The sequence below is a fragment of the Pteronotus mesoamericanus genome, unplaced genomic scaffold (genome assembly GCF_021234165.1).
Source record: "Pteronotus mesoamericanus isolate MK-2021 breed Mesoamerican mustached bat unplaced genomic scaffold, CSHL_Meso_final contig_27, whole genome shotgun sequence".
Classification (NCBI taxonomy): domain Eukaryota; kingdom Metazoa; phylum Chordata; class Mammalia; order Chiroptera; family Mormoopidae; genus Pteronotus; species Pteronotus mesoamericanus.
Genome location: NW_026555115.1, coordinates 14,950,406 through 14,960,778, shown reverse-complemented (window position 1 = coordinate 14,960,778; position 10,373 = coordinate 14,950,406).

Below are 10,373 nucleotides of genomic sequence, written 5' to 3'. Positions count from 1 at the left end.
TTCCTTCTTCTTTTGCTTGAAATATTTTTTTTTCAATCCCTTTACTTTCAGTCTGTGTAGGTCTTTTGCTGTGAGATGGGTCTCTTGTAGGCAGTATATTTGTGGGTCATATTTTATTATCCATTCAGTTAGCCTGTGTCTTTTGATTGGGGGATTTAGTCCATTTACATTTAGAGTTATTAGTGATAGAAACTTATTCATTTTTTTCCCTTTGTAGATGTGTTGTACTCTTTCTCACTCTTTTTCTTCATCTTCTTAAACTAGTCCCTTTAACAAAGCTTGCAGTGCTGATTTGGTGGAGATATATTCTTTTAGTCTTCTTTTGTCTGGGAAACTCCTTATTTCACCTTATATTTTAATTGGGGACCTTTCAGGGTAGAGCAGCTTGGTTGTAGGCCTTTGCTTTTCATTACGTGGGATAGTTCTTGCTATTCCCTTCTGGCTTGTAGTGTTTCTGTTGAGAAGTCAGCTGCTAGCCATATCAGGGCTCCCTTGTGTGTTATCCTCTTTTTCTCCCTGGCTGTATTTAGGATTTTTTTTTTGTTTTCTTTTATAGTTGCCATTTTAATGATGATATGTCTTGCAGTAGGCCTCATTCGGTTCCTCTTGATTGGGACTCTCTGTGCTTCCTGGACTTGTGACACTCTTTCTCTCCTCCAATTAGGGAATTTTTCCATCATTACTTTTTTTTTAAATTAATTAATTATTTTTTTCAAATACATTTGTCTCTGCCTACCCCCCACAACTTTCCCTTGCCTCCTCCCTTCCTTTATCCCTCCCTCCCTCAACTTTTCCCCTTTATTACTTTTTCAAACAGGTTCTCTATTCCTTGCTCCTCTTTTTCTCCTTCTGGTATCCCTATTATGCGGATATTATTACCTTTCAGGTTGTCTTGCATTTCCATAAATACATCTTCATTCTTTTTGAGGGTTTTTTTTTTTTTTCCCATTTCTTTTTCTTCCTGGAAGCTTTTTTCTACCTTGTCCTCCAGCTCGCTGATTTGATCCTCTGATTCTTCTAGCCTTCTTTTCATGCTTTCTACTTTTTCTTCAATTCAGAAATGATATCCTTCATTCCCTCTTGTATCTTATTGATACTTTCTATGTCCTTTTCCAGGTTGACATATTTTGCATTAAGTTCCTGATAGTTTCCCTGTAGTTTCTCGTAGTTCTCTTTGAAGTTGCTGAGCTCATTGAAATTCTTTAGAACCATTGTTTTCAATTCAATATCTGATAGTTTCCTTGCCTCTATTTCATTTAGTTCTCTCTGTGTGGATTCCTCCTTTCCCCTTATTTGCGGGGTTTTTCTTTCTCTTCCCTTTATTTTTGAGACTCTTCTTCCTTTTGCTTCTGACTCTTAAATTAATCTGTCTGAAATTCCTGACTTTGTAGATTCAACTTCTATGGTAGTAAGTGGGTCTTTTTATTTATTTATTTATTTTCTTTCTATGTCTGCCTCTGATGACGTCAGTTGTTGACCCTGTCTTACCTGAGGTAGTCTGTCTGATACTTTAAGGAATCTACTGTCTGTGTCTGTCTCCTGTAATTGTGTTTTGTTTCTTTTTTTTTTTGGTGGAATTTTTAAAATTTTCTTTTAATTTATAAATCATGTTTATTCTATTACAGTTGTCTCCATTTTTACCCCTTTATCCTTCACCACTCATCCCACACTGGACCCCGACTCCCACAGTCAATTCCCACTCTGTTGTCCATGTCCATGGGGCATTCATACATGTTCTTTGTCTAGTCCCTTCCCTTTCTTTCCACCATTGTCCTCTTTCTCCATCCCCTCTGGTCACTTTCAGTCTGCTCCATGTATCTGTGCCTGTGGTTTATCTTGCTCATTAGTTTATTTTGTTGAATAGAGTCCACTTATAGGCGAGATCATATGGTATTTTATATTATACCATTCTTTTACCATATGTGATTATACCATCACATATTATAAAAGAAATATTCAGGTGAGTCATCAACTGGCCTATTTCACTTAGGTTAATATTTTCCAGTTCCATCCATGTTTTTGACAAAAGAAGGAGTTCCATTTCTCTCTCTTTATCTTTCTTTCCTAAATGCAGATTGATTTTATTTATTATTTTATATGTCAAAGTTAATTAAAAATATTAACTTAAAACCATTATAAATTCTCAGCAATTAAACCAACATGACATCAGCACAGAAATAATCAAGTAGATCAATGAAATATAATGAGCATTGTAGAGACAAATGTATATATCTGTCTGACAATGTAATATATAATTAAGGTGATATTTCAAATCAATGGGTAAAATAAGGCTTATTCAACAAATAAGGTGGATGGACCACTATTACTTGAAATAAAACACATATAGAGCTCTATTTCACATATTATAAAAGAAATATTCAGGTGAGTTAAAAATCAATATGTAGAATCTAAGGAGATTTAGAAGAAAATAGAACTAATGTTTTTCATGACTGGATGTAAAATGTTCATACCCAGAAGTTATAAAGTAAATATTCACAATATGACTATATTAAACATTGAACTATATAGCAATATACATATAAAAAAATTAAAGGACAGGGAATAGAATGCAAAAGTATTTGCAACACTTCTAAAACATGGTTAATAGGTTTTTTTCTTTGTAGAAAAGTTCTACAAACCTTTATTCAATAAGTGGATAAAGAATACCAAAAAGCCATTTAAATCTTTTTTAAAAAGTATACAAATATGTAAGAAATATACTAAAACCGGTTTAGTTTCAACAAATAGTAAAGGAACACTTAAAATAACATCATTGTCATAGTCATATTAATGAGTATTAAAAATATTAATAATATCAAGTATTGGAGACTCTGAAAAGAACTGGGTATTCATAGAAACTTTTTGTTCATCTTAAAGTAATCCCTTTAGCATATTTTGCAGTGCTGGTTTGGTGGAGTTGTATTCTTTTAGCCATCTTTGTTCTGGGAAGCTCCTTATTTCTCCTTCCTTTTTAATTGAGAGCCTTGCTGGGTAGAGCAGTCTTAGTTGCATGCCTTTGCTTCTCATTACTTGCAATATTTCTGGTCAGTCATTTCTGGCTTACAGAGTTTCTGTTGAGAAGTCAGCTGTTGGCCATATCGGGGTTCCCTTATATGTTACTACCTCTTTCTCCCCTGCTTCTTTGAGGATTCTTTCTTTGTCTTTGATATTTGTATTTTAATGATGATGTGTGTTGAAGTGAGCCTCATTGGGTTCCTCTTGAATGGGACCCTCTGGTCTTCCAAGACTTATGTCACTTTTTCTCTCCTCCAATTAGGGAAGTTTTCCATCATCATTTTTTCAAACAGTTTCTTCCTTCTTCATCTTCTTCTCCTTCTGGTATCTTTACTATATGGATAATACTACATTTCAGGTTTTCTTGCATTTCCCTCAATGCCTCTTCATTCTTTTTGAGTCTTTTTTTTTTCATTTTCTTGCTCTTTCTGGGAGCTTTTTTCTACCTTGTCCTCCCGCTTGCTGATTCATTCTTCTGCTTCATTAAGCCTGTTTTTGATTCCTTCTACTGTGTTCTTCTATTCAGAATTGTATTCTTCATTTCTTCTTATCTCTTATTGATAATTTCTTTTTTTTAATTAATTTATTTACTTTTTAAATACATTTGTCTCTGCCTTCCCCCCACCTCTTTCCCTTCCCCCATCCCACCTTCCCTCCCTCAGCTCTTCCCCTTTGGTTTTATCTTATCTTATTGATAATTTCTATGTACTTTTTCATGCTGATACAGTTTGCAGTAAGTTCCTCATAATTTCCCTGGAGTATTTTGTAATTCTCTCTGAGCTCACTGAGCTCATTGAGTTTCCTTAGAACCATTGTTTTGAACTCAATATCTGATAGTCACTTCCCTCTATTTCATTTAGTTCTCTTCCTGGGGATTGCTCCTTTCCCGTTGAGTGGGGCGTATTTCTTTGTCTTCTAATTATTTGTGAGACTCTTCTTTTTTGCTTCTGATTCTGTCTTGATTTCCTGACCTTGTGGTGTGAACTTCTATGGTTGGAGACAGCTGTTTTTACTTTCTGGATCTTCCTCTGATAATGTCAGATGTTGACACTGTCTGAACTTAAGACAGTCTGTTCGAGACTTCCAGTAATCTACTGTTTGTGGCTGTCTCCTTCAGCTGTTAATCTAGTCCCTCCACACTCAACAGGCCACCTTAGACAGCTCAGGGAAGGGCAGAGTCCATCCTGGGGTTGAGGTTATTGGATATTCTTCCGTTGCTGTCATATGGGGGAGGAGTATGCATCAGGACCCCGCTGGCAACTCTCTCTGTTCTCTACCCAAAATCTCCATCCCCAGTCTCTCCTCAAGTGTTGCCAGACATCTCTGTGTCCCCTTTAGCCAGGGATCTACTATTTGTGACTGCCACTCTGCATTCAGGAGGCAGCTGAAACAGCACAGGGCGGGGTGGAATCCCACCTTGGGGTGGAGCTATTGGGTCCTTTGATGCTGGTGTCACTCGAGGAGTGTGGTCTCTGCCTGAGCAAGATGGCTGCTGCCGCATGGGGGATGAGTCAACACCGAGATCCCATCGGCCACTCTCTCAGTTCTCTTTGCAAAGCCTCCTTCCCCAATCATCTCTAACCCACTCTGCCCCAGCTTCTGCTGGAGACCAGGGTAAGAGGCTGCAAATACACATTTATGCATTGGCCCTTTAAAAGTTTCTTTGCATCTCCAGCCACGTGTCTCTGAGAGAGAGCAATCCTGTTGCTTTTCGCAGCTGGCTATTTTCTGTGTACTTTTCAGGTTCTGGTGCTGTGGGCTAGAGATCCCCACTTTTGGTTTAGACTCCACTCTTCTCAGGGGATCCAATTGGCCATTTTAATATGCTTCTGGTGCTGCTGCCCTTGAGCACCCTGCTTACCTTCTCAGTTCTATAAAGCCCTATGTACCAGTTAGATTATGTTAAAGCCGATTCTTCTGTTTCAGAGGTTACAAGGCTCCTCTCTCACTATTCATTTGTTTGTAGCAGGTGATTTCTCCACAATTTAGTTTTAATTCAAGGTTGATCCTGGGAGGAAGTCAATGTGACTTCCACTCACTCCTCTGCCATCTTGATTCTCTCTATGCCTCCTGCAATTGTTAATCATGTCACTCTTCCCTCAGCTGTCAGACTTAGACACCAGAAGTAGGGGCAGTGTCTTCTGAGGGCAGAGCTATGGTGTCCAACAAGCTGCTGCCACTCATGGGAGTGGTCTGCCTGAGCAAGGTGCAGACCATGAAATGAAGGAATCAGCACCAGGATCCCCCTGGCTACTCCCTTATTTCTCTCCCCAATTCTTCCAACTCCAGTATCCTCTCAAGCATCTCTAGGCAGCTCTGTGTCTCCTTTAGCCAAGGGTCTACTATATCTGCAGGTGACTCTTCACTCAGCACCCAGGCCTGCATGCAACTTCTGGGCAGTGTGTCCTGAGGGCAGGGCTATTGTTTCCTTTTCAGCCATTGCCTCTCTGGGGCATGGCCTGCCTGAGCAATATTTAAACTTTGGAGTAGGGAATAATTCAGCACCAGGAACCCTCCGGCTACACTCTCTTTTCTCTCCCCTATGCTTCCTTCTCCAGTCTCTCCTCAACTGTCTCTAGGCAGCTCTGTGTCCCCTTTAGCCCGGGATCTACTATCTCTGCAGGATGCACTGCACTCAGCTCCAAGCCTGCGTGCAACTTTTGGATAGAGTGTCCTGAGAGCAGGGTAATGTTTCCTTTATGCCTGAGCAAGATGGAAGCTGTGGAATGGGACATGAGTCATCACTGGCATCCCCCTTGGCCACCATCTCAGTTGTCTTTCCAAGGCTTTCCTAATCAATCTTTTCTCAGGCTCCAGCCCACTCTTCCCCCACCTCTGCCAAGAGACCAAAGTTGTTGGATGCCCTGCAAATTTTTGTATTGGCTCTTTAAATATCTTTTTGTGTCTCCAGCTACCTGTCTCTGGTAGAGAGCACCACTTCACTTTTTTCAGTTGTCTTTTGTCTGTGTGCTTTTTTGGATTCAGATTTTGTAGTCTAAAGGTCCCTGCTTATTATTCTGACCCTGTTCTTCTTAGGGGATTCCTACTGGCCATCTCAATATCCCTCTGGTGCTGGCACATGTGGATGCCAAACCCACCCTCTCAATCCTCCACCACACTTCTCACCCATGAGGATGTGCGAAAGCTGATTCCACTGTCTGTCCGAGCCTCCACCATTCCCCTCTTACTATCGTTCCATTGTTTCCCATGTGATTTCTCCACAATTTATTTGCAATCCCAGTTTGATCCATGGAGGTGGTCAATGTGACTTCCACTCACTTCTCCACCATTATTCCATGCTCTTAACTAAATATTTTATGGGTTTATTATAGCTGTCCCTATTTCCTTCCTTTGCTCTCCTCCACCCAGCCCACCCACTAATCCCACAATCAATTCCCACCTTATTGTCCATGTTCAAGAGTTAATCAAAGAGGTTCCTTGACTACTCCCCCCCCTTCTTTACACCCTTATACCCCTCACCCCTCTCTTCTGGTCATTGTCAGCCTATTCCTTTTTTCCATGCTTTGCTCCTTTGTTTTTTTTTTTTTTTTTATTGTGTTCCTCTTATAGGTGAACTCATATGGTATTTGCCTTTCATCACCTGGCATATTTCATTTACCAGAATATTCTCAGTTCAGTCCATGCTACCATAAGAGGTAGGGGTTTCTTCTTTCTTTCTGCTGCCTAGTATTCCATTGTGTAAATGTACCAAATTTTTTTGATCCGTTATTTACTGATGGGCACTTAGGTAATTTCAGTACTTGGCAATTGTAAAAAATGCTGCTTTGACTATAGGGATGTATAAATTCTTTTGAATTGGTATTTCAGGATCCTTAGGGTATAATCCCAGGATCCTTAGGGTATAATCACAGCAGCAGAATTGCTGGGTCAAAAGGCGGTTCCATTTTTTAGTTTTTTTGATCGAATTTCATACTGTTTTCCACAGTGGCTGCACCAGTCTGCATTCCCACCAACAGTGTAATAGGGTTCCTTTTTCTCCACATCCTCACCAGCACTTGTTGTTTGTTGATTTATTAATGAACACCATTTTGACAGGTGTGAGGTGTTACTTCATTGTGGTTTTAATATGCATCTCTCTAATGACTAGTGATGTTGCACATACTTTCATATGTCTATGGGTTATCTGCATGTCTTCTTTGGAGAAATGTCTATTCAGGTCCTTTGTCCATTTTTTAATTGAATTGTTTCTCTTCCATGATGGGTTTTATGGGTTCTTTTTTTAAGTATATTTTATTGATTATGCTATTACAATTCTCCCATTCTTTTTTCTCTCCTTTTCCTCCTTCACCCAGTATCCCATTCCCTCCAGCATTCTCTGCTCCTTTAGTTCATGACCATTGGTCGTACTACATATTTTTTTGGTTTCTCCATTTCCTATACTATTCTTAACATCCTCCTTTATATTCTGTACCTACCAATTATGCTCCTTACTCCCTGTGTCCCCTACTCTCTCCCTGCTGGTCTCCCTCCATGTGATCTCCATTCCTGTGATTCTGTTCCTATTTTAATTGTTTGCTTACTTTATTTTTGTTTTAGGTTTAGTTGTTGATAGTTGCTTGTTGTCATTTTACTGTTCATATCTTCTGTTTTCTTATTTTTCTTAAATAAGTCCTTTTAACATTTCATATAATGAGGGTTTGGTAATGATAAACTCCTTTAACTTTACCTTATCTGGGAAGCACTTAATCTTCCCTTCCATTATAAATGATAGTTTTGCTGGATAGAATAATCTTGGATGTAGGTCCTTGCCTTTCAGGACTTTTAATACTTCTTTCCAACCTGCAAGTTTTCTTGCCTGAAAGTTTTATTTTGAGAAATCAGCTGAGATTCTTATGGGAATTCCTTTGTAGGTAACTCTCTTCTATTACCACTTTTAATATCCTTACCTTATCTTTAATCTTTGGCAATTTAATTATGATATGTTTTAGTGTATTCCTCTTTGATTCCACCTTGCTTGGGACTCTCTGAGCTTCTTTGACTTGTATGTCTATTTCCTTCACGAGTTTAGGAAATATTTTTTCATTATTTTTTCAAATAAGTTTTCAATGTCTTGGTCTTCCTTTTCTTCTGGCATCCCTATGATTCAGATGTTGAAACATTTAAAGTTGTCCCAAAGGTTCCTAAGCCTCTCTTTAAAAAAAAAAAAAAATCTTGTTTCTTCATTCTGTTCTGGTTGAATGTTTATCTCTTCCTTTTGTTCCAAATCATTGATTTGCATCCCAGTTTCTTTCCCTTCACTGCTGGTTCCCTGTATATTTTTTCTTTATTTCACTTTGAATATCCTTCACTTTTTCCTTTATTTTGTGTCCATACTCAATCATTTCTGTGAGCATCCTGATTACTAGTGTTTTGAACTCTGCATCTTATAGGTTCACTATCTCTTCATTGCTTAGCTCTTTTTTTGGAGTTTTGATCTGTTCTTTCATTTGGGCCATATTTCTTTGCCTTGGTGCCCCTGTTACATTGTAAGAGGCACAGCCTTAGGTATTCACCATGGTGGGGCAACCCACTTTGCTGCGTTGTGGTGCTGTATATGGAAGAGAAGTCAGAGACAGAACGATGTTGCTTGCTTGGCTCTCACCCTGTTTTCAAGAGTTTGACAGTTTCTCCTGCCACCACAACTCCCATATGTTTTTACAGGCAGTTTCTGAGGCTTTTTTTTTTCCCCCATGCTGGAACTTGGATTGAAGTTGGATGAGTTCTTTATATATTTTTGGGTCAAGCCCTTGTCCAAGGTTTCATTGGTAAATATGTTTTCCAATACAGTCAGTTCCCTTTGCATTTAAGACAAGCCCTCTTAATAGAGAGAACTAAAAAGTTAGTATTGCAGAGAAGTGTGCACCTGTGATGGGAACATTGAAGAGCACTGCTTTCTTTAATATTTTATTTTGTTTTTAATTAAATGTGCTGGGGTGATGTAGCTTAATAAACTTACATATGTTTCAGGGTACAAGCCTATAATACTTCATCTGTGTATTCTTTTGTATGTTTACCATCCCAAGTCAAGTATTCTTTCATCACCATTTATTCCACCTTTATCCTCTGCTACTTCCTCCTACCCCACTTTACCTCTGGTAATCAGCATACTGGTGTGTGTCTATGAGCTTTTTTTTCTTCTTTTTTTTTGTTAGTCTCAAAACTGCAAAAATCCTACAAGAAAATACGGGCAGTAAAATATCACACATTTCTGGTAACAATATTTTTTTTTGATATATTGCCTCAGGCAAGAGGAACAAAAGATAAAATAAATAAATGGTACTACAACAAACAAAAAAGTTTTTGTACAGGCAACACAACCATCAGTAAAATTAAAGTACAACCTACTGAATGCGAGACTGTATTAATCAATAATACATCTGATAAGAGATTAATATTGAAAATGTATACAAAACTCATATAACTCAATGCCAAAAAAAAGAAGAACCTGAATAAATGCTCCTTCAAAAAGGACACACAGATGGCTAATAGACATTGAAAAAAATGTTCAATGTCACTAATCATCAGAGAAATCCAAATTACAACTACAATGAGACATCTCTTCACACCTGTCAGAATGGCTATCATCAAGAAATCAACTAAAAAGTGTTAGCGAGATGTGTGGAAAAGGGAATCCTAGTGAAATGTTGGCAGAAATGTATATTAGTGCACCCTTGTGTTCATTGCCACATTATTTACAATAACCAAGATCTTGAAATGGCCCAAGTACGCATCAACAGATATGTGGATTAAAAAAAATAATAAACTGTCATCCATTTATATAAACAAATACTACTTGGCTATAAAAAAGAAGGAAATCTCACCATATGGGACAGCATGAATGGACCTGGGAGTATTATGTTAAGTAAAGTGAGCCATTCAGAGAAAGACAAGTACCAGATGATTTTGCTTATATGAGAAATCTAAGGAACAGAATAAAAAAAAAACATAATAGAAACAGATTAATAGATACAGAGAAAAGACTGACAGCTGTTAGAGAAGGGTTTAGGGCTGGGTGGAAAGATGAAGGTGTTAGGCAAAACACACACACACATACACACACATCCCAAATTAAAAAAAAAGCCCTACCCTTTAAATAGACTGCCTTCATATTGTTTAGTATAGGGATAATCATTCTGTTCTTTAAAAATAACAAATTATTACAGCTGATGTTGGAGTGCCTCATGTTAACATAGAGAGGGAAGTCTGCTCTTTCCTTCTTTCCTGACATCATTTGCAATTGATCTTTGAAGAAAGCTCCCATTCATGAAATGGTAGTAGACCATTTCACACAAGTATAATAAAAGAAAAAAGGCATGGCACCTTCCTTTGAGACTCTCAAAGATATTACAGAATTATCT